Consider the following 24,540-nt stretch of genomic DNA (forward strand, 5'->3'; position numbering starts at 1 on the left):
TGAAATTTCTTGGCATTGACATTCTTGCAGTAACATCATCTCTGAGCTAGAATGTAAAACTTTATAAAGAGCAAGACAGCAGTTTTGTTTGAAACCTAAATATGTATATACTGAAAAAAAATACACTAAGATGTTAAACAGTGGCCATATTCTGGAATTATGGGTATTTTAATTCCTTTTTTTAAATCTTCCTTTTTCTCCAATGAACATATGGCTTCTATAGTCAGAAAAACAAATAGGTTTTGTTCAATTTTGTTCAATTTTTGTTCACATATAAGAAATTAAGAGGAAATGAAGAGGATGAGAGAAGAAAGAGTTGGAAGGGCTTAAGTAACATGTTTTTGTTCATTCTTTCAACAAATGTTCATTGACCGTCTAATATATACATACTTGAATTAAGCCTTTGCCAGAGGTAAAAGTAAATCAGAAAGTTGACCTCAATTAACTTAGAATTTAACTGGGGATATACAAATGTATACTATTAGAGTCCATGCACTAAAGGCCGTATGAAACCCTACATAAGGAGCTGTGGCTTACATAAGATAAACGTCACCTTGGGATTGTTAGGAAAGGCTTCATTAAGAAGGTGGCATTTGATTTGGCGAGTCAAATCAAATGGGTGAGTAGGATGTTGATAAGTGAAGGTGGCAAGAGGAGATTGTTGTTCTTCATCTATTTCCTTTTTACTCCCTGTAGCCAGCTATGAGAGAATATAGAGATGGAAACTCTCTAAACTCCCAGTGGTATGAAGATGGGCCTGTGAAGAGGAGTAGAAATGATGAGGTTGAGGACGGGAATTCCACTCTCCTCATCTTTGTATTCCCAGTGCATCAGTCTGGCCATGTAGAGTCTCTGTACTTAGTGAATGCTCAGTAAATGAGTGAATCAATGACTGACGAAGTCATAAGCCAAAGTGGTCAGTAGTAGTATTGGAGGAGGTCATCAGGTGGGCACAACTGCCAGTTGACTGTGAGTTGGACCTGGGCAGTTGGAGGCTCCTTATCCCCTCCGTGTCCTTGGAATGTACGTTGTGGAACATTCCCACTGTTCCAAGTGGGAACTGTTCCAAGGATGCAGCCTTGAGAGAGTAAGGTGCTGTTGTGACCATCTGGACTATAAAGGTGACTGAACCCAGTTAAGGCCTCTGGGTTAAGATTCTGGTGGGCAGGTGTGGAGATCCTGTGGCTGCCCAAGACAAGCTTCATAAGTTCCCTTGCTTATTGAAACTGCCACCTACTAACCTGGAGTGATCTGCCTCTTCCTTCAGTCTCTCCTTACCCTCTATCTATGGGGACAAATTTGCAAACCATGTAGTTGCATTGAATTTCTTTAAATGTATAGACTTACTCAGATTCACTTTCTAAGAGGGAAAGTAAAATATGTCATGTGAGTTTGTAAAATGGTTATGCCTTTGCCAATTTAATTGCTCCTCTGTGTGTGTACCTGCTCTCCCAAGGTGCTCCCATTAGTGTCTGAATGTTCTCCATCTTAACTCTGGGAATCAATTTTTTAACTGTAATCTACTACCTCCACTCAACTGTACTTGCTGAAGACCACATCTGTGCCTTTTCCATGGTTGTTTCCCCAGGCCCTAGCACATAGATTGCTCCCAAGTGGGTTCCACATAAATATTTGTGAAATGAATGGGTACCTGATGTCTCATGATAAAGTGACAGCCACAGACAACTGTGAATAGATATGTCAACTTGACTGTAATTGACTATGGACCTGGGGGAAGTTTAGGCATCTGTTAACTGCCAGCAAGTTCATCTGGGGGCCTAAGTTGGGTCATTGTTTACAGAGAATGGAATTATATTTGAACAGAATATATAACATTATTTTGGATACCAAAGAACGAACCAGTAAATACAATTAAATGCTATGGGATGGGACAGTAGGATCACTCAGAACTTCCCTCATGGGGTTCCAGTTGTTTGAGAGAGCCTCAGTTTGGTCTGGACAAACATTTTAGTCAACCCTCAGGAAGTGACAAAGTAGAGAATTTCAGTGCACTTCCTACATAAGAAAAAACCATGAAATGAAAATTGTCTGAAACCAAGTTCCTTAACATTGCCTTGCCTTTGCTTAAAACAGGCTCCATTAGCCTTCCTGATTAAACCCTCTAAAACTGCACCCATACATACCCATGACTCCAGATTAATAAAACCAGTGGTCAGTTCTTAACCCTCACCTTGCTTGGCCTATCCATGCATTTGACATGGCTGATTACCCGCTCTGACATTGTTTTCACTTGGTTTCCAATTTCACTGACTGCTCCACTTCAGCCCTCTTTGCTGGTTCCTCCTCATTTCTTGCCTCATGTTAGGGTATATCAAGACTCAGGTGTTGGTCCTCTTCCCTTTATCTTCACTCCTTTCCTCATTCTGTCTTATGGCTTTAAAGACCAAATAAGTGCCAGTAATTCTCAAATGTCTCTCTAATACAGACATTTCTTTCCAGTTGACTTCTGGAAGTTTCCAGTTGGAGGTCCAGATACCTCACTCTTAATATGTCCATCATTCACTCCTTTCTTTCTCTCACACCCTAAATCCAATTCAGGGTATATCTTGTTAGACTTATTGTAAGAAGTGTATCTAGAATTCTACCACTTGTCACTACTTCCACTGCTGACTTTCTGCTGTGAGCATCCATCCCCTCTCGCTTGAATTACTGCCAAGGTCTCCTAGCTGGTCCTTTTCCTTTTGTACTTGCCCCCTGCAGATCCTTCTCCATATAGTAGCTGTAGTGATCCTTTTAAAACATAAATCAGATCGCGTCACTTCTTTGCTCAAAACTGTACAGTGGAGCCCTGTCTCACTCAGAGTAAAAGCCAAAGTCCTTACAATGGCCTGTAAGTTGTTATGTGATACACACCCTTCCCACCGCCCATTTCTTCATCCCTTCCTACCCTCCTCCTCATTCTGTCTGCTCCAGGTGTACTGCCTCCTTGATTTTTCTTGAGCATGCCAGAAATTCTCCCACCTTAGGCCCTTTGCACTGCCTCTTCCCTCCGCTTGACCGTATCTTCATGGCTGTCTCCCTCACCCTCAGATCTTTGCTCAAATGCCACCTTCCCTGTGAAACGTGTCCTATCCTACTCTTGGCACTTCCAACCCCTCTTAGTCTGCTTGGCACTAATCAATTTCTAGCATATATACTTAATGATTATGCCCATTGTTAATTGTCTGTCTCTGCTCTACTTTGGGCTTGTGAAGACAAGGATCTTTGTATGTCTTTTTTTTTTTCATCAACAAACCCCAAACATCGAGAACAATGCCTAGCACATGGGTAGTCAATTAATACTTGTTGAATGAATTAATAGTGCCTTGCTTACTCTTCAGACTTCCCCTGTAGCCAGTCATTCATCAAATCCAGTTATTTACACAAGTCCCTTCTCTAGCCATATCCATCACACCCATTGCCTAGATTCTTAATTATCTCTCACCTAAGCTGTTGTCCTTTACTGTCTTCTGGACCAAGTGAACACTTTCCCTAAATTTATTTGCAAAGTTCTCTCTGACCGTGCTGAACTCCTAACTTCAGTGTTACCCCATTGCCCGTTTGATGAAATTCTGACCTTTTTTTTTTTGGACACATGGCATGGGGGATCTTACTTCCCCAACCAGAGATTGAACCTGTGCCCCCTGCAGTGGAAGCTCAGAGTCTTAACCACTGGACCCGCAGAGAAGTCCAATTCTGACTCCTTAGCCTGGCCTCAAGGGCTTCTAACTCACCAGTCCAGTGTCACCACCCACCAGTCCTCTCTACAGCTCCTCTTCCTGCCAGATGACCTCACATTCCGTCTCCTAATGGCAAGTACATTATCTTCCTCTGTGCTTTTGCACATGCTGTATTCTCCCACCCAGGAAGTCTTCTCTCCATGCTCCCATCTGTTCTCCAGTGGCCTGCTTAATGCTTTGTGGTCTGGATCTCTGTTCCTTAATGAAGTTGGTATTAATGATATGCTGGCCCTGATGTGCTCATATGGCTCCTTTACTCAGAGAACAAGGAACTCTGGCCAGTGGGTCTGTTTTAGAAGATACTACAAGGAGTGAAGAATAAATGCCCAGCTTAAGGTGGGAGGAAGTGAAAATACCTGAAATGTCATAAAGATTTAATTTGATTTCCTCCTTAAAGCATTTCCTGACCGTTTTGGCCTGAAAGGCCTCCCCCCCTGTGCTTTCTCAGAGCACTTTATTATCTATAGCACACAAATGGCAGTTCTTTGCATACTGCCTTGTGATGGCTTCTTGACTATTCTCTAGAACAGTTTGATCATGCACTGCCACTTTCCTTCTCACTTGTGTATTTTTGCTCTTTTGCCCTCTGTGAGGACAGGAACTATGTCATTACTGTGTGGTCCCCACACGGGATGGTAATGAGGGCATGAACTGCCTCTGCCTTTCACTCTGCCATCTGGACTTTTGCAGACCCCGAGTCCGAACCCCAAGGGTCCCATTTTACAACCTTCCTTTGAATTAGGATCGTGTAGCCCAACCCCAGTCCCACTCCAGTCTGGTCTTTGTGCTGGTCTTTGGCAATGCTCCAAGGGACTAATTTTTCAGGAGCAAGACATGATGATCACCCCTTGTTGTGTGCTAGCCAAGGGCTCAGTCCTAAGCTCTTTTCTCTGTCCTCCACCAAAGGCCAGACCATAACTTTTGAGGGGAAGAGGAGGAGAAGGGAGTGAGGAAGGGCAGAAAGGGGCAGTGGCAGGCATGGGTCCCATGGACGCAAGTTCCAATCTCAGTTCTACTGCTTCATATATGTTTGATTCAGGGCAAGACGCTTAACCTGTTTGAGCCTCAATTTCCTCACTTAAAAGCTGTGGGTAAGAAATTCTTGCTCGTCCTCCATTTATGAGGAGCATCTAATGTAGTGCGTGACCCAGAGTAGACAACTAGATGGCAGCTGATAGGCGTTGCTTTTATTTTCAAAGCATGGCCCCAGTCATGACAACGTTTATCCTCATAATAACCCTGTGAATCCAGTAGGGTGCACGTACTGGGCCCCTTTTACAGGTGAATAAAAGGAAGTTTGAAGAAGTTAACTGGTTTTCTTATTATCACCCAGAAATGCTGTGGCAAAACGAGGTTGAAAATCCAATTCTTCTGTTTTCTAAACCTAAAACACTGGTATATTTATGCTTGATATGAATAAAGAAATGTCTTTAAAGTACTTAGCGACTGAGTGGTAAAATATTTTACAGCAGTTTCAGGTACAGCATGGTGTGTTCTTTAATTGGATCCTTGTATGTAATCAGTTCATTTTACGCAAACTCATGGTTGGATATTATTTTTGAGAAGGAAGGTTTAGTTTTTCTCTCAATACTTCATTCTATAAGTTTTATCAGCAACTCAACCTATAATAACCTAATGTATTTTTAAATTTTCTTAACAAAAATGTAAGGAATTTCTATATAAAAGTAGCTGAGGACTTCCCTGGTGGCGCAGTGGTTAAGAACCCGCCTGCCAATGCGGGGGACATGAGTGCGAGCCCTGGTTCAGGAAGATCCCACATGCCGCGGAGCAGCTAAGTCCGTGAGCCACGACTACTGAGCCCACATGCTACAACTACTGAGCCCGTGTGCTGTAACTACTGAAGCCTGGACACCTAGAGCCCATGCTCCATAACAAAAGAAGCCACCGCGATGAGAAGCCAGCACACTGCAACGAGGAGTAGCCCCTGCTGTCCACAACTGGAGAAAGCCTGCGCACAGCAACGAAGACCCAGTGAAGGCATAAATAAACAGATAGATAGATAGATAGATAAATAAATATTTTTTAAAAGTAGCTGAAACTTCTATTTTTCCTGAAGTGGGTCTCCAAGGAAGCAAAGAATTGCCAATTTTACTTTATTCCCCCTCCGTATAGGAGGCAAAATGTCTTATTAAAATCCTGAGAATGAATTCACTTAAGCTCCCCACTTAAGATGTTTTTCTGACAGGTTCTGTCTCAGAAAAGTATGTTGTACCACTAATTAAGAAATTATTTTGACAGGATGAATGTTTTGAAGATCTGTGTTGTACACAACCTAATACAATCTAATTTTCTTCCAGTGTAACAAAATATGTGGATTTAAGGGAAAAAATTATGGCCAGCTAATATCAATAATAGGAGTGCCTCAATCTTAGCTGAGAAGAATTCAAGAAGCAGCCAGCCAATTTGTCTAGGGAAATTTGCTCTCGGCTAAGATGGTATAAAAGGTCTTACCCTTGGGCAAACCATTTATTTAAAAAGTTTAGAAAAATTATTTTTTTTCACTGATGGTAAGATTTTTCAGAGTTACCATTTCTGTATGCAAGGATGCAGGATGGAGGTAAATGGTTTGCTCTCTAGAAGGTAGCAAATTGGGAATGTTTTTGAGTATTTACAGTTAAGCTCTGAGTTTTAAGCATATTCTGGACTTGAAGCATATTCCAAGAAGAATTTCAGGTAAGTTGGGCATCTGTAAGTCCCCAGCTGGTGAACTATCTTAATGTGTGTGCGTGTGTATGAAGGAGAATAACTCTAAATAATCCAAAATATTTATTTTCTCTATTCATTCCTTTCATTTCTAATTGATGGTGCTGTCAGAGTCTAGGTGATAAGACCTGTAATAAAGTGAATACTAAGTAAGTGCCTACTTAGAACGTGAATTTTTATATTACAAGTTTTGTAACAATTTTCATTATAAAATGAGAAGTACATTCTTGAACTTTGTGTAGGGGAGTTATCCCAAATAGTACCTAGGAATACAAAGGCCACTAAAAATTCCCATACATAAATGAAAATAGTGTTTCAGGTCCAAAGCTAATAAGGCTCTCAAAATTATTAGTACAAAACAGATGGGGGTTGTTTCCATGTTTTTTATTGATTAGTAGGCCTGTACAGAGAGGCTGTTTCTAGGTGTTTTGCTGTGTTCTACAGGACACTGGGCCCTAAATACCACTGAATCAAATTGAGCACTTTCAGAAAATACCCAGTCCCTGGCCACAGGCCATACTAACTGAATCAGAACTTTCCTTTCAAAAGCTCCTCAAAAATTTCTTGATGAAAAGTGCTTAGTGATGGGGGAAGTGAGGGACAGGAAGTAATCTAGAAGGACTCTGGTTTTCTAGCCTGGGTTACAGGATACCGTGCCAAGAGAGAAGCAGCTTTCAGGGGGGATATGATGTGGTCAGTCTTGGGCAGGTTGCATTTGAGGTGCTTATGGGATTATAGGTGGAGACAGCTCATAGTTTGTTGGAAAACATGGATCTGGAGGTCAGTAGAGAAGGCGAGAACAGAGACATGCATTGTTGACTTGTCCATTGGTGGCTGATCAATTAAGTAGCAGACATGAGCAAGGTTTCCCATGGTGAGAGCATGGAATGTGAAGAAAGCTGTGATCTTCAATTCATAAAACATTTTCTAATTACCTGCTATGTGCCAGGCATTGAACCAGGTACTGGGTGATCAAAATGAATGTCTCTTCCCTCAATTAATTCACTTTTTGGTTGGAAAGAAAAATTCATAGATGAATACAGTTGACCCTCGAACAACCTGGAAGTTATGGGCACTGCCCCTCCATGCAGTTAAAATCCAAGTATAACTTTACAGTCAGCCCTTCCTATCTGCAGTTTCTCCATATCGGAAGTTCTGCATCCGTGGATTTAACCAACCTCTGATCATGGAGTACTGTAGTATTCACTATTGAAAAAAATCCTTGTATAAGTGGACCCATGCAGTTCAAACCCGTGTTGTTCAAGAGTCAACTGTGTACTGGAGAATGATAATGTTCTAATGGTTTATGGTAGTGCAGGTGCCGGGATACCTGAAAGGAGTGGTCAGAAGAGATGGTGTACTGGAAGCCCTTAATATTTGAGATGAACAAAGCAAGGGATAAAACAAGAAGTAAATACTCTCAATAATGAAGGTGGTTTTTCATGCTTGGGGAAGGGAGATAAAGAATTCTCAAAGAATTGCCAGATTTAGCCCCCCAACCAAACCAAACCAGGCAAAATCAGGCTTCCCAGTTAAAGTTGAATGTCAGGTAAACAATGAATAGTTTTTAGTATAATTATGTTTCATGCAATATTTGGGGCATACTTATGGTGAAAAATAAAACATTGTTTATATAGACTTCAAATTTAACTGAATGCCCTACTATCATGGGTCAGTAATGATACTTATTATATTGTTCTTACTACTGTTTTTATTGTATACCATTTCAGGAGTTCTTTACAGCATTCAAAATGTTTTTATTACCTTATGGTAGCCCTAGGTATGTTGAACCAATGTACCTTCTCATTGGAAGGATTGGTCAGAAGAGGGGGTGTATTGGAAGCCCTTGATATTTGAGATGAACAAAGCAAGGGATCAAGCAAGAAGTAAATCAATAATCAAGATGGTTTGCACACCTGAGGAAGGGGGATAAAGAATTCTCAAACCCACTTCTACCTTACGCTTGTCAGATCTAGCCTCCGCAAGTGAATATGTTTGCATTTGATTACTGTTTCTTTCTCAACAGAATGTTCTCCAAAAATGTAATTGTTTCTCATTTTGATACCCTATTTACCTTCATTCAGTGTGCAAAGTATTTTCATATAACTATGTCATGTGTCCTCACAACAACCCTAAGAGGTTGGTAGGGCAGAGATTAGTACATTCATTTCCATATACGAAACAGACATGGTGAGATTCAGTGACTAGCCCAAGGTTAAAAGCTTGATCATGGTGGGGTGAGACCCTAACCCATCTCTATTGACTTGAAGGCCAGTTCTTGTTTATTATGTTACGCTATCTCTAAAAAAAGATAGAAACCTGTCGTATTGAGGTTAGCTTCTGCATTCTCAGATTTTTCTTGATAGGCAAACATATCCTCTAAATTATATTTGAACAGGCTTAAAATTTGGGGCAAATGATAATAGAGCAATGTAAACGGGGATGACCTTCATAAATTAGCTACATTTATAGAGGAATAATAAAAATCATTGAACACTTCCAAATATCTCATGAACAGCTGCCATTAATGAAGTCTTGAAATATTCTTTATAATTATATGTTGATCACTAGATGTATTCTATTCTTATGACTTCCATATTTGGAAAAAACATTTGCATAACACAATATAGCAGTTTGTTCCTTGGTGTCTGTAACCTTCTAAATAATTTCATGAATTAAAATGGCTCAAGAGGGACTTCCCTGGTGGCGCAGTGGTTAAGAATCTGCCTGCCAATGCAGGGGACACAGGTTCGAGCCCTGGTCTGGGAAGATCCCACATGCCGTGGAGCAACTAAGCCCACGTACCACAACTACTGAGCCTGCGCTCTAGAGCCCGCGAGCCACAACTACTGAGCCCGTGTGCCACAGCTACTGAAGCCTGCGCACTTAGAGCCTGTGGTCCGCAACAAGAGAAGCCACCGCAATGAGAAGCCCATGCACCGCAACAAAGAGTAGACCCCGCTCGCCGCAACTAGAGGAAGCCCGCGCGCAGCAACGAAGACCCAACGCAGCCAAAAATAAATAATAAATAAATTTATTTTTAAAAAAGGCTCAAGAAAAGAACATAGTTTATAACTGAAAAATTAATAGTTCATAAGTATTTATGTCATCTATTACTATAATTTGCTTGGTAATGTATTCCCTATGTGTTTTATGGGACATGAATCTGATCTCAGAGTCTAAATTGAGGTTAGTAAATCTATCATAACAAGGATACTAGATTGTTATTAGAAAAACATAAAGGTTTTTACTTTTTTGTGTGTGTGTGGCACGCGGGCCTCTCACTGTTGTGGCCTCTCCTGTTGCGGAGCACAGGCACCAGACGCACAGGCTCAGCGGCCATGGCTCACGGGCCCAGCCACTCCGCGGCATGTGGGATCCTCCCGGATCGGGGCACGAACCCGTGTCCCCTGCATCGGCAGGCGGACTCTCAACCACTGCGCCACCAGGGAAGCCCAAGGTTTTTACTTTTAAGTTTAATACTTAACGAATGTCTGTTTTGGGGGTTATTTTTAAGTTGCTAAAAATAGGGGCCCTGTTTGGTAGGTAAAGAATCCTGTTCCTAAGCAATCTTCTGTTTTCCATCACTAGCCACCGTTCCTCCTTCAGTTTCTTTTTCTGCTGCTTTTAGCTCATGCTCAATAAATGATACACGTATTTTCATGTTAAGTGCTATGTTCTTTTTTAATTTTATGTTTTTTCCCTGTTTTATGGAGTGTTATGAAAAACTGCTCACTTTAAGAAATTGATGGGTCTATTAACAGAGAGCTTTATGTCTGAGAGTCCAAGCAGTTAGGCCTTCTGGATATTCAGGAATTGGAGGGTGTCAGACCAGTCATTTTTATTGCAGACTAAAATGATGGCTACAAGGAGATGGGCTCACATTATCACTTTATATAAATCACCCAGCCTGTCTTTCATTTCTTGCCTTCCCTTAGAAATCAGAAAGCTCAGAAATAAGAAAATCGAAAGCTTAGAAATAAGAAAAGAGCAGAAAGCTTAAGAGACTGGGTCCAGCCCAGATTGTGTCTCAGGGTATCAAGGGACGTATAGGAAGACGTGCACGTCCCATCTGACTAATTTTAAAGAGTACATACGTTTCTCAAACAATGAGCATGTGTTTTGTAACCACACAAACCTGGTTATAAATCTCAGCCCTGCCATTAACTAGCTGAGTGGCCATGGACAGGTTGCCTAACCTTTCTATGTCCTGTTTTTTTTCATCTGTAACATGGTGACATCAATGACAATTCTTATTCTTCTGTTGGAAAAAGTAGAGGTGGTTGGGATCCAGAATGGCCCATCAACTGGGAGTTTGTTGAAGATCTGCAGAGGGGGCATTCCAGGAAAATGCATATTATTTATGTGTAAGTGGACTTCTTCCCTGGTGAGCTGAAAGCTTAGACAGCTGTGCTTCTCTGGCCTAAGACCCAGAATAAGTGTATTTTCCTGAGCCCCTTTCCTCTCACCCACTTTATCTGGGCATTTGGAATCTTAGCCCACTGATGGCAAGAAGAAGCACAAAGATAAAGCAAAGGAATGGAGCATCTTCTTCCCCACAGGCTAGAGTAACACTGGCCTATCCTCTGTCCTCAACCCCAGACCCCTCTCATGAAACCCACCTGGTCCTGCCAGGCTGGAGGAGTGGCAAAGGGGAAGCAGACCCAGGCCCACCTTGTGGTACACATCACATGGATCAAGGCCTTCCATTCAGAAAGTTCAAGAGGCCTAGAGATGCCAAAAGAACCAGGAGAGGAAAAGCCAAGTGAATGAGCCATGTGATTGAAGACTCTTTCCCAGATTACTGTGGCCCCTTCTGTGTGTTCTCCTTCCTAATGATTACAGCAGAGTTTCTCATCCACAGCACTGTGGACATTTGGGCTGGAAATTCTTTGTTGTGGAAGCTGTTCTGTGCATTGTAGGATGTTTTGCAGTATCCCTAGCCTCTACCTATGCCAGTAGTACCCCACTCCCAGTTGTGACAAATAAAAATGTCTCTAGACACTGCTCTGGCAATGTCCCCTGGAGAGCAAAAGCACCCCCCAGTTGAGAACCACTAGTTTAGAGGGAGGAAGGGAACTTGAAATTTCTCTAGAGGTTGGAATAAGTCACTGATGCCTACACAACACGATTAAAGACAATAAGGAAAGTGCCCTGCACAGTGCCTGGGATCAGTGTAACGCTAAACAAATTGAGCTTCATCTTGTTCCTCCCTCCTGGAGTGAATACTGTGGCGTGCCTCTGCATCCCCACTTGAGGCCTGCAAGACTCCTTCCCCCAGCTACCAGGAGCACTGTCTGCTGACCGCTCACAGTGTGTCTCTCCCTGTGCATTGCCTTCAGCTGAAGGGTGCTGCCTCTCTTCAGCCACATCCCCTCCCCAGGAGCAGCCTGTAGCCAATAACTGGTCATTGCAGGGGTATAAGTCCTGGCCCCCTTGCCTCCATTGGGGATGTCCCTGAAGGGCCATCTCAGCTTCAGAGCTCCCTGTGGGATCACCCGAGACTTCTGTGACTGCACTGTGTTGACACTGCTTCCTCGCTGAGTCCTCCTTCCCTCACTCCTCACAGGTGTTGTTTCTGCGAGCTCTCCCCTGTCAACGACCTGCCCACAAACCTTGGCCTCCGAGTCTGTTTCCCAGGGAACTCCACCTAGGCCATGCTCCTTTGAACCATGCTTTATGGGAATCTGTCATTTTTTAGTGAGATAGTGCAAGCCAAGTCCTCAGTACTGTAGTAACTGTAATAAATATTAGCTATTATTATTATCCATGAATTTACTCATCACATTATTTAAGTTATATGTATCTTAGATTTTATCACTTCTGTGGGTAATGTGTTTCTGAGGCAGTTATCCTAATAAACTGTATATCATTTTTCTGCATATTATGCCTTTCAAGAGTCATGGCAGCTAGCTCATTCTCAGATGAGTTCTGGTGAACATATCTGCTCATACTGGTGTTCTCTTAATTTTATAAGTTCTGGTCAGAGGTGGTAACTCCCTTTTAAGATGTCTCCAGTGAGCACATTGAGACAAACTCTTGAGGGATCACAGCAGGGTGGGGAGGGAAGATTTAAACCCCATTCCCATTCCAGGTTACCATAAATTTTTATCTGTACTATTTCCATACTGTACCTCACTTGTGAATAATAGGTTTGTTTGTTTTTTTTCCTTACTCTTGCTGGATTAGAAGTTCTTGAGGGGTCATCTTTGCATCTCTCTCCTCCTTTCCATCTTCACTTGAACACTTTTCATCACAGGCTTTTAGTACACACTGCCTGAGGTATGGGCTGGAGGAGAGGGGTTTGAGATTCGGAAGGCAGAGAAGGAATGATCAGCTGAGGCACATAAACAAAGCTGCTCTTGCTGGAGGATGTGAACCCCAGGCTTCTCAGTGGGTGCCTAGGAGCCTGAAACTCATAGCATAAACACAGACATTTTTGTGGAATATAATTAGACATAAATTCACATAACATTTATCAAGTTCTTAGTACATTCCAGAGCATTTTCTCTGACCTAACTTTTCTAATCATTTTCTGATGTCCCTCTAAGGTAGGCCAGTCATTATCCTTATTTTTCAGATGAGGAAATTAAGATACAGAACTTATTCAAACTAGAAGGGTAGAATTCAAACACACATCTGCTCAATTTCAAAGAGTTCTCCAAACGACCCCTATAAAATTTCTCAGGTGGTCTGACCCAAACCTTTTCTATGAAATGTTATGGAACAGAAGACAAATCTTATACAATTTTAAGATAAATTTATGAGAGAACCCTTCAAAAAAGTCATTTTGGGTGGAAGCAAGTCACTTCCGGTTACCTCTTCTGGATCCCAATTCCCTCTTTTGATTTTAGAGGAAAATCCATTTTCTCAATCTTGGTTTCCATGAGAAGTGATTTTCCTTAATACATACTCCCGGCCTTTGTTTTCTCACACCCTGGGGAGGGGGCATGGCCCTCTGATTGGTAAATGTGGAAAGAGTAACTAAGCGTGCTCAGCTGGCGGTACCTTTGTTCTTTCTCTTGCAAGTGCCCCCCTCCTTTTTTAGAGAGCAGTTGGGGTCCTAGACTCCTCCATATGCTTTTCTTTCCTGGGTGGCTGCCACATTGTGACTGGGGGGGTAATAAGCCTTCCTGGCTCAGGGGTTCAGTGGTCTGGTCCACTGGACTCTCACCTAAGCTATATTCTTTTGCTTAGCTCCTGTGAGTAATAAAGGTGATACTTGGCCTCTATCTCAACTCTTCTGTTTCTCAGATTGCTCAGAACCTGGTTAGGAAAGGAGGATTATTTATTGCAGACTCCCTTGGAGCCCTCCACACTCCTGCCTGCTAGGAGTATTTGGGGATAGCTTGGGAGTTCCTCCCAAGCAGGATGTCTATTCCTCTCTAATTTCTCTTTCTCCCTCTTAATCTTCCTCTGCCCAGGGTCCACAGCAAGGAACTGAGTAAAAATTTTTATTATCTACATGTCTTAAGTTTCTTGAGTATGGAAAAGTAGGCCTCATACCATGAAAATCTTCTCTTCAGAGTTGCTCTGGTTGTTTCAAAAATGGTATTAATAAAAACAACATACGAAATTGACCATTTTCATAGGGCACCTGTGGTAAGGTTTTTGTTGTAACTGACAAACAAGGTGTAGAATATTCCATGTATAATTTAGACCCCTTCCCTGTGGACTGCTCTGCTGGTTTTGTATATAACTTCAGTTATTATTGCCATTAAGAATAGATATTGTAGGGACAAACTCATTTTTTGAATGATTGTTATCTCAAATTAAAAAAGATTATGGGAACTGGCAATCAATGGAGCCATCTAATTGCTATTTCTCCAATTAAAAATTAATATACAGAAAGAGCTGCCTGGAACCAATTGGTCTTCAGATAATTTTGAAATGAGGGAAAAAAGAATAGTTTAAAAGCAGAGGGCTTGAGTGGGTGTAGGCAGGGTTTGTGGTTCCCGGTCTCCTTTTGCAGTAAGGCTGCAGGAACAGGCGTGTTCCTGACCTTGCTCCATGCCTACCATGCCCAGGACTGACTGGAAACAAAGGAACACTGAGCTCGTGTCTCATTGTTCCTCCTCTGTTGAAGATTTATGTGTAAAATCACTGCATTTTGTGATGTACTGGAGAATAGATGGCAGGTGTCATTTTCGTACAGTGCATGTCATTTCATGGAAGCAGTAGAAAATGTGTGTGATGGTGCTTGTGCTAAAAATGTTCCTCTGTTCTTTGAGGATGTCAGTGATGCCATCCCAGCTCCTTCTCTTCTGCAGAACTTCATTTGCTAAGCAGCGTTCAGATAGATGAGGACCAAGGAAAATGAAACCAAAGGAAGACTCTTGTGTCTTGAAGATAGGACGTCCTTCTACTTGGTTCACAATAAGCCTCTTTAAACTGAAAGAGTCAGACTTTGCATTTGGAGGGTAATAGGTACTTAGCTTTAATCTGGAACAAATTATTATACATATGTGTGTATATACATACATATACATGTATGTTAAATAAAATGCATAGGAAAGCTCATGTATCCAGAGGTTTAATCAGATCCCAGTTAGGAGGTGGGTTTTAGTGAGATGGGAGCAGCCCTTTATTTGATGGAGCGGGGCTTTTATGTGGAACTACATGGAATCCACAGCTGGGATAGTGGCATGTTACTTCAGGTCCTCACATCTCCAGAAAGAGAAGATGGAGCTGGAGAAGATACAGAGTGCGAGCACAGGAATGGTCCAAGGGACAGGAGGCTGACTAAGAAAATGAAACTGGTGTGAAAAGGCTGAGGCAGAGAAGGGACATGTCAGCTGCCTACAGATGGATGAAGGCATTGGAGCACTTAAGTGAGGATGTGTCCAACAAAGCCTAGCTGTCTGCACCCAGGGGACCGTTTGTGAAATTTGTGAAGAGTGATTGAGGAATCAGAAGGCGAAGAACTGAGATGGAGAGGAAGCTGATTGGGAGGTGTAGAACCAAGAAAAGGAGGGACTTCTCAGGTGGTCCAGTGGTTAAGACTCCGCACTTCCACTGCAGGGGGCGCGGGTTTGATCCCTGGTTGGAGAACTAAGATCCTGCATGCACGCTGTGTGACATGGCCACAAAATAAATAAATTAAAATTAAAAAAAAAAAGTTTTTGAAAAAAAAGGACCAAGAAAAGGAATGTTACTTAGAATATAGGCACCAAACCTATGGTCCTCATTATCTACAGATGGGGTAAAATTCCATACAAATTGTTCTCATCAAAGTATGAATGATGAATCTATCATGTGATGTCAAGGAAGACCAGAAAGCCTTCCCAAAATTCCTTGTTCTCTGTTTCTTCCATCTTTTTCTGAGTCTCACTTAATGGCCCTCTTGGTCTTCGGTAGTTAAGCCTGAGCCTGGGGAGACACCTGGGAAGTCCCACCCAGGCCGCAAAGCCTTTCACTTCTGAATCCTGAGTTACCTGACTAGTCAGCCCTGGTTTTCAGCCAGCATAGCCACTGCCTTGCTAACGCTCAGACCTGAACAGAGATCAATTAAATCAGAACCTAGAAGGATAGGGTGGAGTCTGAAGCATTGGTAATTGCCTGCCTTAACCAACCAAACTATTTTCTCTCCTCCACACATACCTCAGATTCTTCTACCGCTCTATCTTTGATCCTACAGTTTCTTCTTGTTGAATGCCCATATTTTCCATATCTGCATCTACAATTCCTATCATTTATTAAGACTCAGTTCCATTGCCCCCTTCTCCAAAGTCTTCTCAATTTCTCCTCCACCACTTTGGAAGAAATAACTTCTCGGAACTCCCATAATACTTCCTTGTACCTTTCATATAGTACTTATCACTTTGGACCCAGGGTTTTATTTATTTCTTTTATTTTATTATTATTTTTTAAAGTATGGCCCTTAAGGATTAGGGTTTTTTTTTTGTTTGTTTTAATATTTGTTTATTTATTTGCCTGCGCCAGGGCTTAGTTGCAGCATGTGGTATCTTCGTTGCTGTGTGTAGGATCTTCCTTGCGTCATGCGAGATCTTTTAGTTGCGGAATGAGTTCCCTGACCAGGGATCCAACCTGGGCCTCCTGCACTGGGAGCATGGAGTCTTAACCACTGGACCACCAGGGAAGTCGCTGGACCCAGGGTTTTAGATGTGAATGCGCATATCTCATTTTTCTTTGAAGGATTTAAGTTTCTTGAAGATGAATCTTATGAGTTTTTTGATAGCCCTTAGTCTCACAGAATAAAGTAGTTTCAACATGGCAAAGTAAAATCTTTACACCGACCTGTTCCATGAATCTTCATAACCATCTTGTAATGTAGGTACCATCATTAACATCATCATCCCCATTTTGCAGATAAAGAAACAGAAGTGATAAGCCAAGATTACAGCTAGTATGTGTTTGAGTCAAGATTTGAACCCAGGCAGCCTGGTCCATGTTCTTAACAGCTATGCTCTGTTGCCTTCCAAATCAATGAGTCAATAAGTAAGTGTGCATGGGTTAGTAGAACGTGCATTTTGGCAAGGTCCTTCACCACCAGGACATCTATCCACAGCAGGACTCCAGGGGTAATATGTTGAGAGCAGGGATGAGTTGGAGCACTCATCAGTGTTCACAGTTCTGCGCCTCCAGGGAACCCACCTGACCTTTAATCTGTTCTCTTCTCTCCTGGACTCAGACCCTGGCTTTTCCTTCTTTTGGAGAAACCAGCATGCAGGGATAAGAGGCAGCCCACTCCCACGTCGTCTGCCATGGAGTGTGGTAGAGAGAGAAGATGGCACTGAGTGTGGGTGTGTTGGTGTTTTCTACAGCTGCCTCTGTAGTATTTTTTTCTTTTTTAATTGAGGATGGATTTGGGTACCTCTGTGCCCCTGGTCCCAATTGTTTCATATTTTACCATCCCATAGGAGAACGTCACAGGTGTGTATGTGGTGGGGGGTATTTAACATGTGTCTAAGAAAATGAGGTTTTCTTGTGGCCATGTAAGGAGCAGGGTGTGATGAAGTGGGCTGGGGAAGACAGTGGTAGTGATTGACTATCCCCTCTTCTCTGTAGAAGGGAGAAGTAGAGAGCGAGTGATAGGCAGTGGTCATCCAGAGAAGGTGAGAGAGCCACAGTGACACTGCAGCCCAGATCAGCCAAAGCCAAAGTGCTTCCACCCACGCTGGAAATGCTGAAATTAGCCAACAGCAGGATTTCACAGGCAGCTGCTTCCCTTTAAAGGAAAGAAAAATAATTTGTTTTATATTAAAAATATTTAAACCTGGCCACTACAAATAAAATCCAATCAGTTATTCCTTCGTTCATCCATTTGTTCATAAATCAAACATATATGTGTTAGAGATCAACTCTGCTTGAAGCCCAGGGCTGGCCACTGGTCCAAGGGAACCAGATTTGAAAAGCCAGCCTTGCCCTCAGGCAGACAGACTCATACACAACTAACTATAATAATATCTAAAGAAATCACTAACTAGGATGGAAAAGTTAGTATATGGGATAAAATGAGTTTCTCATTTTTATGAAGTTTGATTAACAATATTACATCAAGTTGGATAATCACTAAAATCACAGAAACATTTTAAAAAGACACATTTTGCCTTCCCCTCTATCCCCTGTAGTTTTCTCTGCCTGGTTTCTTTGAGTAACCATTTTCTGCACATTTTTTTTCTAGGTTGGTCATTAGACAGATTCCTCTCTTTTCCTTTGGGTAAATTGTACTCCTTTCATTATGCAGGACTTACTGGATTAGGATTCAACATTCAGGAGCGTGTGTTCAACAGAAAGAAGTACCTGGATCCTCTGTGGTCCATCCTTAGTGCCTACCTCACTATCAAAAGCTTCTCCTATTAGCTTTCTTATGGATCAGTGGGGTGGTGATTAGAAAGGCAAGAAGGGTGAACTAAGTAAAGTGAACTGATAGGTGTCCCCCAGAGGAGCATTGGAAACATGGTTCATTGGGGATGTGTGCTAGACTAGCTACTCTGTTCCCACACCTTCTAGAGAGGAGAGAGCACAGGTATGGAGCTAGACCAACCTGGCTTTGAAGATTGTCTAAACTCTAGGAGAGTTATTTGACCCTTGTAAGCCTCTGTTTTCTCAACCGTAAAATGGAGTTGAAAGTAATAGCCTTGTAATAAGATTGTAGAGAAGACTAAATTGAAGAATTGGAGAATGTATACATATAAAGCACCTGCATGGTGCCCAGTAGATGGTGGCTAGTATGATTAGCTATTATTCCACAGCCTCTGTGACCTGGAGTAGAACCTTAGTGAGTGGCTCCAAGGATGAAGCAGGCAGGTAGAGAGGCTGGATTCTGTCAGTATGGATCACATTCCTTTCCCTTTAGCCTCCTTGTTAAGGCCAAGTCTGGAAGCACTGCCTGAGGCTCGGTCTGGTTGAGGCATGTAGTCCAGCCCACAGGTACTCTTGCTATTATGTGCTCCCAAGAACTGGCAACTGGGTAAAGAAGCCTCAGAAGGCAGAGAGCCCAAATGTCGTGGCCGCCTCCACTGTCTGTCTGTCTGATTTTTCCTAACACTCCAAGATTAACCCACATCCACGCCCTAGTTACTGATAGTTGTTTCTGTATGTTACCATGCTGAATACTGTAATTTGTAACCCTGGGCTCAAGTTGTGTTTTGATCTTTTTCTCTCATTTGGTTTCTCCCAAAGGGCTACTTGGAGGACCATCCCCCAAACCTAAGCCCCACACTGCCCTCACTGAGACCTGTTCCCATGGTGGGTTTAGAGATTCTCCTTTGCTTTTCAGTCTGACTTCATTTTTAAAAGCCAGCAGTAAGCAATTTCTATAGACTCCACCCCCGCAAACCGACTCCTACTGAATAAAGGCTAAAATACTGAGAAAATTATTTGTACTTGTGTTGCAGATGTAGAGATTCCTGGAATCTTGTGGGACATTCTGTTCCCCTAACAGAATTCCAGAACAGCATTAGGAGGACATCAACTCATTTGGGTTACTTGCCGGGACTTTTAGAAGTTAAGCAATCTTTGGCTAGCCTCTGTTTTATATTTGATCCTCAAAATCCAAATATAATACTTGGGAACATTGAGAGTGGAACTTCTTTCTCCCAAGCCAGATTGCGTTTTGTATATTTTTACCCTGCCTACTTAAATTACCTCTGATACTGCCTCTGGACAAGATAGAGACTTGGATTTCTTTGGATGGAAAACTGTTATGTACTTATCCTTTCTTGTTACCCTCCAGTCTGTGACGAGACTCTAGTAATTCAAGTGGGAGAGTCTGTGTCAGACCAAGCCCGAAACTCCTCATCTTCACTCCGGTGGTGTAAAAGAGAAACACACATACCTGCAGGGAGGGGCAGGCGCGGGGGGTGGGGGGAGCTCTTCAGGGTGGTGAAGCTGCAGCAAGCAGTAAGTCACTAGCTTTGCCAGCAGTAAACCTAGAGGAGCATTGCGCTGCAGCAAGCCGAAAGTTAATCCCCTCCAGAAGAGCAAGATAAATTTAAGGGCAAACTGCTTGCCTGCCCCTCCTTCCTCTTCCAGTATCTGTCTGACTGACCCTTGAGGTTGGTGGATAATAAACCTTTCAGTCTTGCCTCCTATTTCCGAGAGTTTGTAGATTATGGCCAACTCCTACTAGGATATTTTAGCGGTGAGAAGCCACAGGGGTGCCATGTTCTGGACCTTCATTTCCAGCCATGTTCCTGCCACCTCCACTTGCTTGGAGATCTAGCTGCCACTCCAGTCCCGTAGCTGGTCCTGTCATCTAGGCACAGATATTCTCATGAGATTGTCTTGATGTCATTGAAGGTAGGGAAGGTTAGCATTCCACGGTGCTATTGTGAGGACTGTGTACAATCTTTTCCTAGATGGCTTTGCCATCTGTCAGGTGGAAGTCTTAACACTTCTCCAGCACCATCGACCTCAGTTTAAGGAACTGTTCTAGGTGGTTAATGCTGAATAAATGGAAGTACTCTTTCTGGTCCAAAGGCTCTCTGACCTCAGAAGAGCAACCCAGGTTCCCAAAGTTCTTTCTACATGAGCTCCGCCATTCAAGCAGGAAGTATTTAGTGAGCTCTTCTGGAGAGCCCAGCACCTGTGACTGGAGTCAAAGCTGAGAATTATAATGGAATTGCCAATTCTACTTTAGGCTTGGGTTTCAGTTCCAGATTGAGTTCTAGCAAAGGTGGAATGGAGTGAATACAGTAATAAGAAGGCTGAACTAGAAACTTAGTCCTCACTCAGCCACTGTCTAGATTGTGACCTAGGACAACTAGTTTGGCAAACCAATCAGCTACCTAGCTCTAGACCTCTGTTTCTTCAATGGGACAAAGAGGAGGTGGTCCTCTGGTGCTACCAATCTTTGCTCTATGTTCATACTTGTCACACATGCAATAAACCCAGATTTGTCTTGCATTTTTTTGGGGTAATGCCATAACTAGCTTGTAGGTTTCATTTTCTTAACTCACTTTTAGGGGGAAGTCTGTTCTTCAGACCTACTGCTGTTGAGAAGGGGTGTTTGTGCTCCCTGCTTGCCATGGCATCATTCAGCTCTGTACTTTTCAGGCTCTACTCTGTGGGCTAAAGGGTTAGTAGGCTTCCTTCTGGTAACCGACTCTACTTCTGTTTTACATTCTGAGACTCAGCTGAGATTTTGTTTGAGAAAAGGGCTCCACAGTCAGATAATGAGAGTCTGAAAATCTCTAGTTTGGACCCGTTGCTATTGTTCTTAGCGCCTTTGCCTGGACTTGCTGCTTCTGCTTGCCTTCAGTATTCTGGTGCGTTTTCCAGGGTCTGCCTTCTTCATCTGCTCTTCTCACCTTCTCCTCAGGTGATTTTTTCTTTTTCACTCTAGGTTTTTTAATCATCACTTCCCAGATATCTCCACCGAGATGGAAAACTTGATTTCTCCCAAAATGAGCCATCATCTTCCCACCTCCACCCTTTACCTCTCAGACCTCATCTCTCTTCCATATTCTCCATCTCTTTGGGTGGCACCATCAACCACCTAGCCTCCCGACTTAGAAACTTGGGACCTGTCCTAACTTCTGCCTCTCCTTACCCCACATTACCACTCTCACTGTTGGGTGTCCGTGGCATCTCTCCAATGAATCTGCCTCTGCCTGCTCAGGCTCTGATGTTCCTTTTGCTGGCAAAGTAATCTTTCTACAATAGAAATATGATTGTGTCTGCCCTCTGTTTGGAACCTTTGCCCGGTGCCGCATTTCCTATTGGTGAGGTCTAAACTCCTTGGCACAGCAGACAAAGTTCTTTGTGATCCAGTCCCTGCTTGCTTTTCTCGTATTCCTCTTCTACCTTGCACTTGATGGTCCTGCAGTATCTAAGTTCATGTGGTCCTTGAAATGCATCATGCTGTCAACAGCTCATCCTTCCCACGTGCTATTTCCCCTGTCTGGAATGCCCTTCAACCCTTGTTGACTTGTGGAATTACTGTTCATCCTTAAAAGGGTGGGCTTAGTAGTCAGCTTCAATGACGCAGAGGTACTCATTTCCTCCCCTGTGTACTGTACCTTCGCAGTATCACAAAGTATAACAATTTGTTTGCATGTCTGCATACCCTTCAGGACCTCAAGTTCCTTAAAACAGGACTGTACCTCTATCCGCATTTCTAGCCACAGTGCCTAGCTCAATGTCTGAGACATGGTTGATGCTCAGCTAAGCTGAATTCTCATGGAAGGTAGCTGAGTGCTGAATTACCAAATTATAGGGTTCCTTAGCGATAAAGAGGTAACTCACTTATTTTATTCTAAGTTGTCAAAATAGTCATATGTTTTAAAACAGCCAGTCATCATTCTACCTGGAGAGGAATAAAGCAAATGGGAAACCAAAACTAGGAAGAAAGGCATTTGGCATTAGGTGCAAATTAAAACACCTAGGTAAATAGTAAGAGAGACACGGTGGGGGATTTTGGTGTGAGTTCCTCAGGAACTATTTGTAACTAATACTTTTAAATTTTTTTTAATTTTTTTATTTTTTGGTATGCGGGCCTCTCACTGTTGCGGCCTCTCCTGTTGCAGAGCACAGGCTCCGGACGCGCAGGCTCAGCGGCCATGGCTCACGGGCCCAGCCGCCCCGCGGCACGCGGAATCCTCCCAGACCGTGGCACGAACCCGTGTCCCCCGCATTCGCAGGCGGACTCTCAACCACTGCGCCACCAGGGAAGCCCGTAACTAATACTTTTAATTGATGTTTTCCTAGAGCTGTGAATGTTCTGAGGTGTGGCTGATTTGTTTCCTTTTGTTTTTACCTTTCAACTGGCTTTACCTTTGCATAGATTATCTTCTCTGGTCCCATTTTAATTCCAGTTGCTCATGGTGTGCTACCCAAGTAAAGCAGTTGGGGGTCCTTTGGGATTTCATAGCCTTTTGATTAAAAAATGCATTCTAGTGAAACCCCTTTAAACTATGGGGCTTAAAAACCTCATGGATAATCAAATGAGTTGAAGAAATGGTGCCCTCCAGGAAAACATACTTCAGTTTATAAAGTATTTCCCTCAGATGTCTTAGTAGGAAAGGGGATATTTTCTGAGAAACACACTAGCAGCGTGGGTTGTGTTAGAGGCAAACCCCCTGAGAACCCCTTTAAGGTCTGGGTCAGCACTTCAGCATTTGAATAATCCATGGTTCCTGGAGCTGTTCCTCTCTGAGGTCCCTCTGCCCAAGAGATTTTCTTCCTTGAGGAGTTTGTATGAGGAGGGGAGCTGAGGTTAGATCCTTGCTTTTTCAGATAAAGGCAGTACATTACTTCTTTAGGTGAATGCAGCAGAAGCTGACTTGCAGTGAGGGAGCCATGGGGTAGTTAACCCACCTCAGGCCACTGCAAATTTTTAGACAATCTAATTGGGCACAGATAATTTCTTTTTCTTTTTTTTTTCAAAACTTAACATTGGAATTTTACTATTAAACATTCGATAATCATATTTAAACATTTGATACTTTAGAGGAGGGACATTTAATCTTAACTATAGCTGCTAGATTGTTCTAGCAGTCACTAAAACACACATTTGGGATACTAGGTGGATGCTCACCTTTCATGTGAGAAACTGAGATTGGTAGAGAAGCAAAATACCTTGAGGGTAATATCTCATTTTTTTCTAACACTTTCTTTTCTTCATATTCTTTTTTTAAAATTTTATTTTTACTGAAGTACAGTTGATTTACAATGTTGTGTTAATTTCAGGTGTATAGCAAAGTGATTCAGTTATACATACATGTATATCTTTTTTTATATTCTTTTCCCTTATAGGTTATTACAAAATATTGGGTAAAGTTCCCTGTGCTGTGCAGTAGGTCCTTGTTGGTTACCTATTTTATATATAGTAGTGTGTATATGTTAGTCCCAAACTCCTAATTTACCCCTCCCTGGCATGGACAGTTTCTTAATCAGATGTAAAGTGTGAATAAAGCTTCCTCAGGAGGTTTTGCTAGGGTTTTGTTTTTTTTTTTTTTTGGTCTGTGTTAGGCAACCTGAATAAGAACAATGGGCTTGTTATGATCTGCAACATCAGCATAAATCCCCAGACCCCTCTTCCATTCAGTTTGACATGCCTAGTCCCTTCCATCTAGAAATTCTGAAGCTCCCCTGCGGTGTTTCTCCATGGTCTAGAAAGCCTGCTTCAAGATCTCTACTACACTTCATTCAAGGCCACATGGAAGGAGGGTCAGCCAGTGGTCACTTGGGAAGAGGCTTGGACAGCATGTCCAGAGACAGGGCTGCAAGCTCCTTAAGGACACGGGTGCCTCTCTACACTGATGGTTTGCTTTTTTGTGTTTTTCTTTTTCTTTTTGTTTTAATTGCAATATAGTTGATTTACAACGTTGTGGCAATCTCTGCTCTACAGCAAAGCGACTCAGTTTTACACATAGAGACGTTCTTTTTTTCATATTCTTTTCCATTTTGGTTTACCCCAGGAGACTGGATATAGTTCCCTGTGCTATACAGTAGGACCTTGTTGTTTGTCCATTCTGAATGTAATATAGTTGTGGTTTTTTTTCTTAAGTCAAAGTCACTAGGTTATGATTTACCAAGAATGAAATCCACTTTATTAGGTGGACAGTTCCATGAATGTTAACAGCATAGACAACTCTGCAACCATCACCAC

This window comes from Globicephala melas, chromosome 2 (genome assembly GCF_963455315.2).
Source record: "Globicephala melas chromosome 2, mGloMel1.2, whole genome shotgun sequence".
In the NCBI taxonomy this organism is placed as follows: Eukaryota; Metazoa; Chordata; class Mammalia; order Artiodactyla; family Delphinidae; genus Globicephala; species Globicephala melas.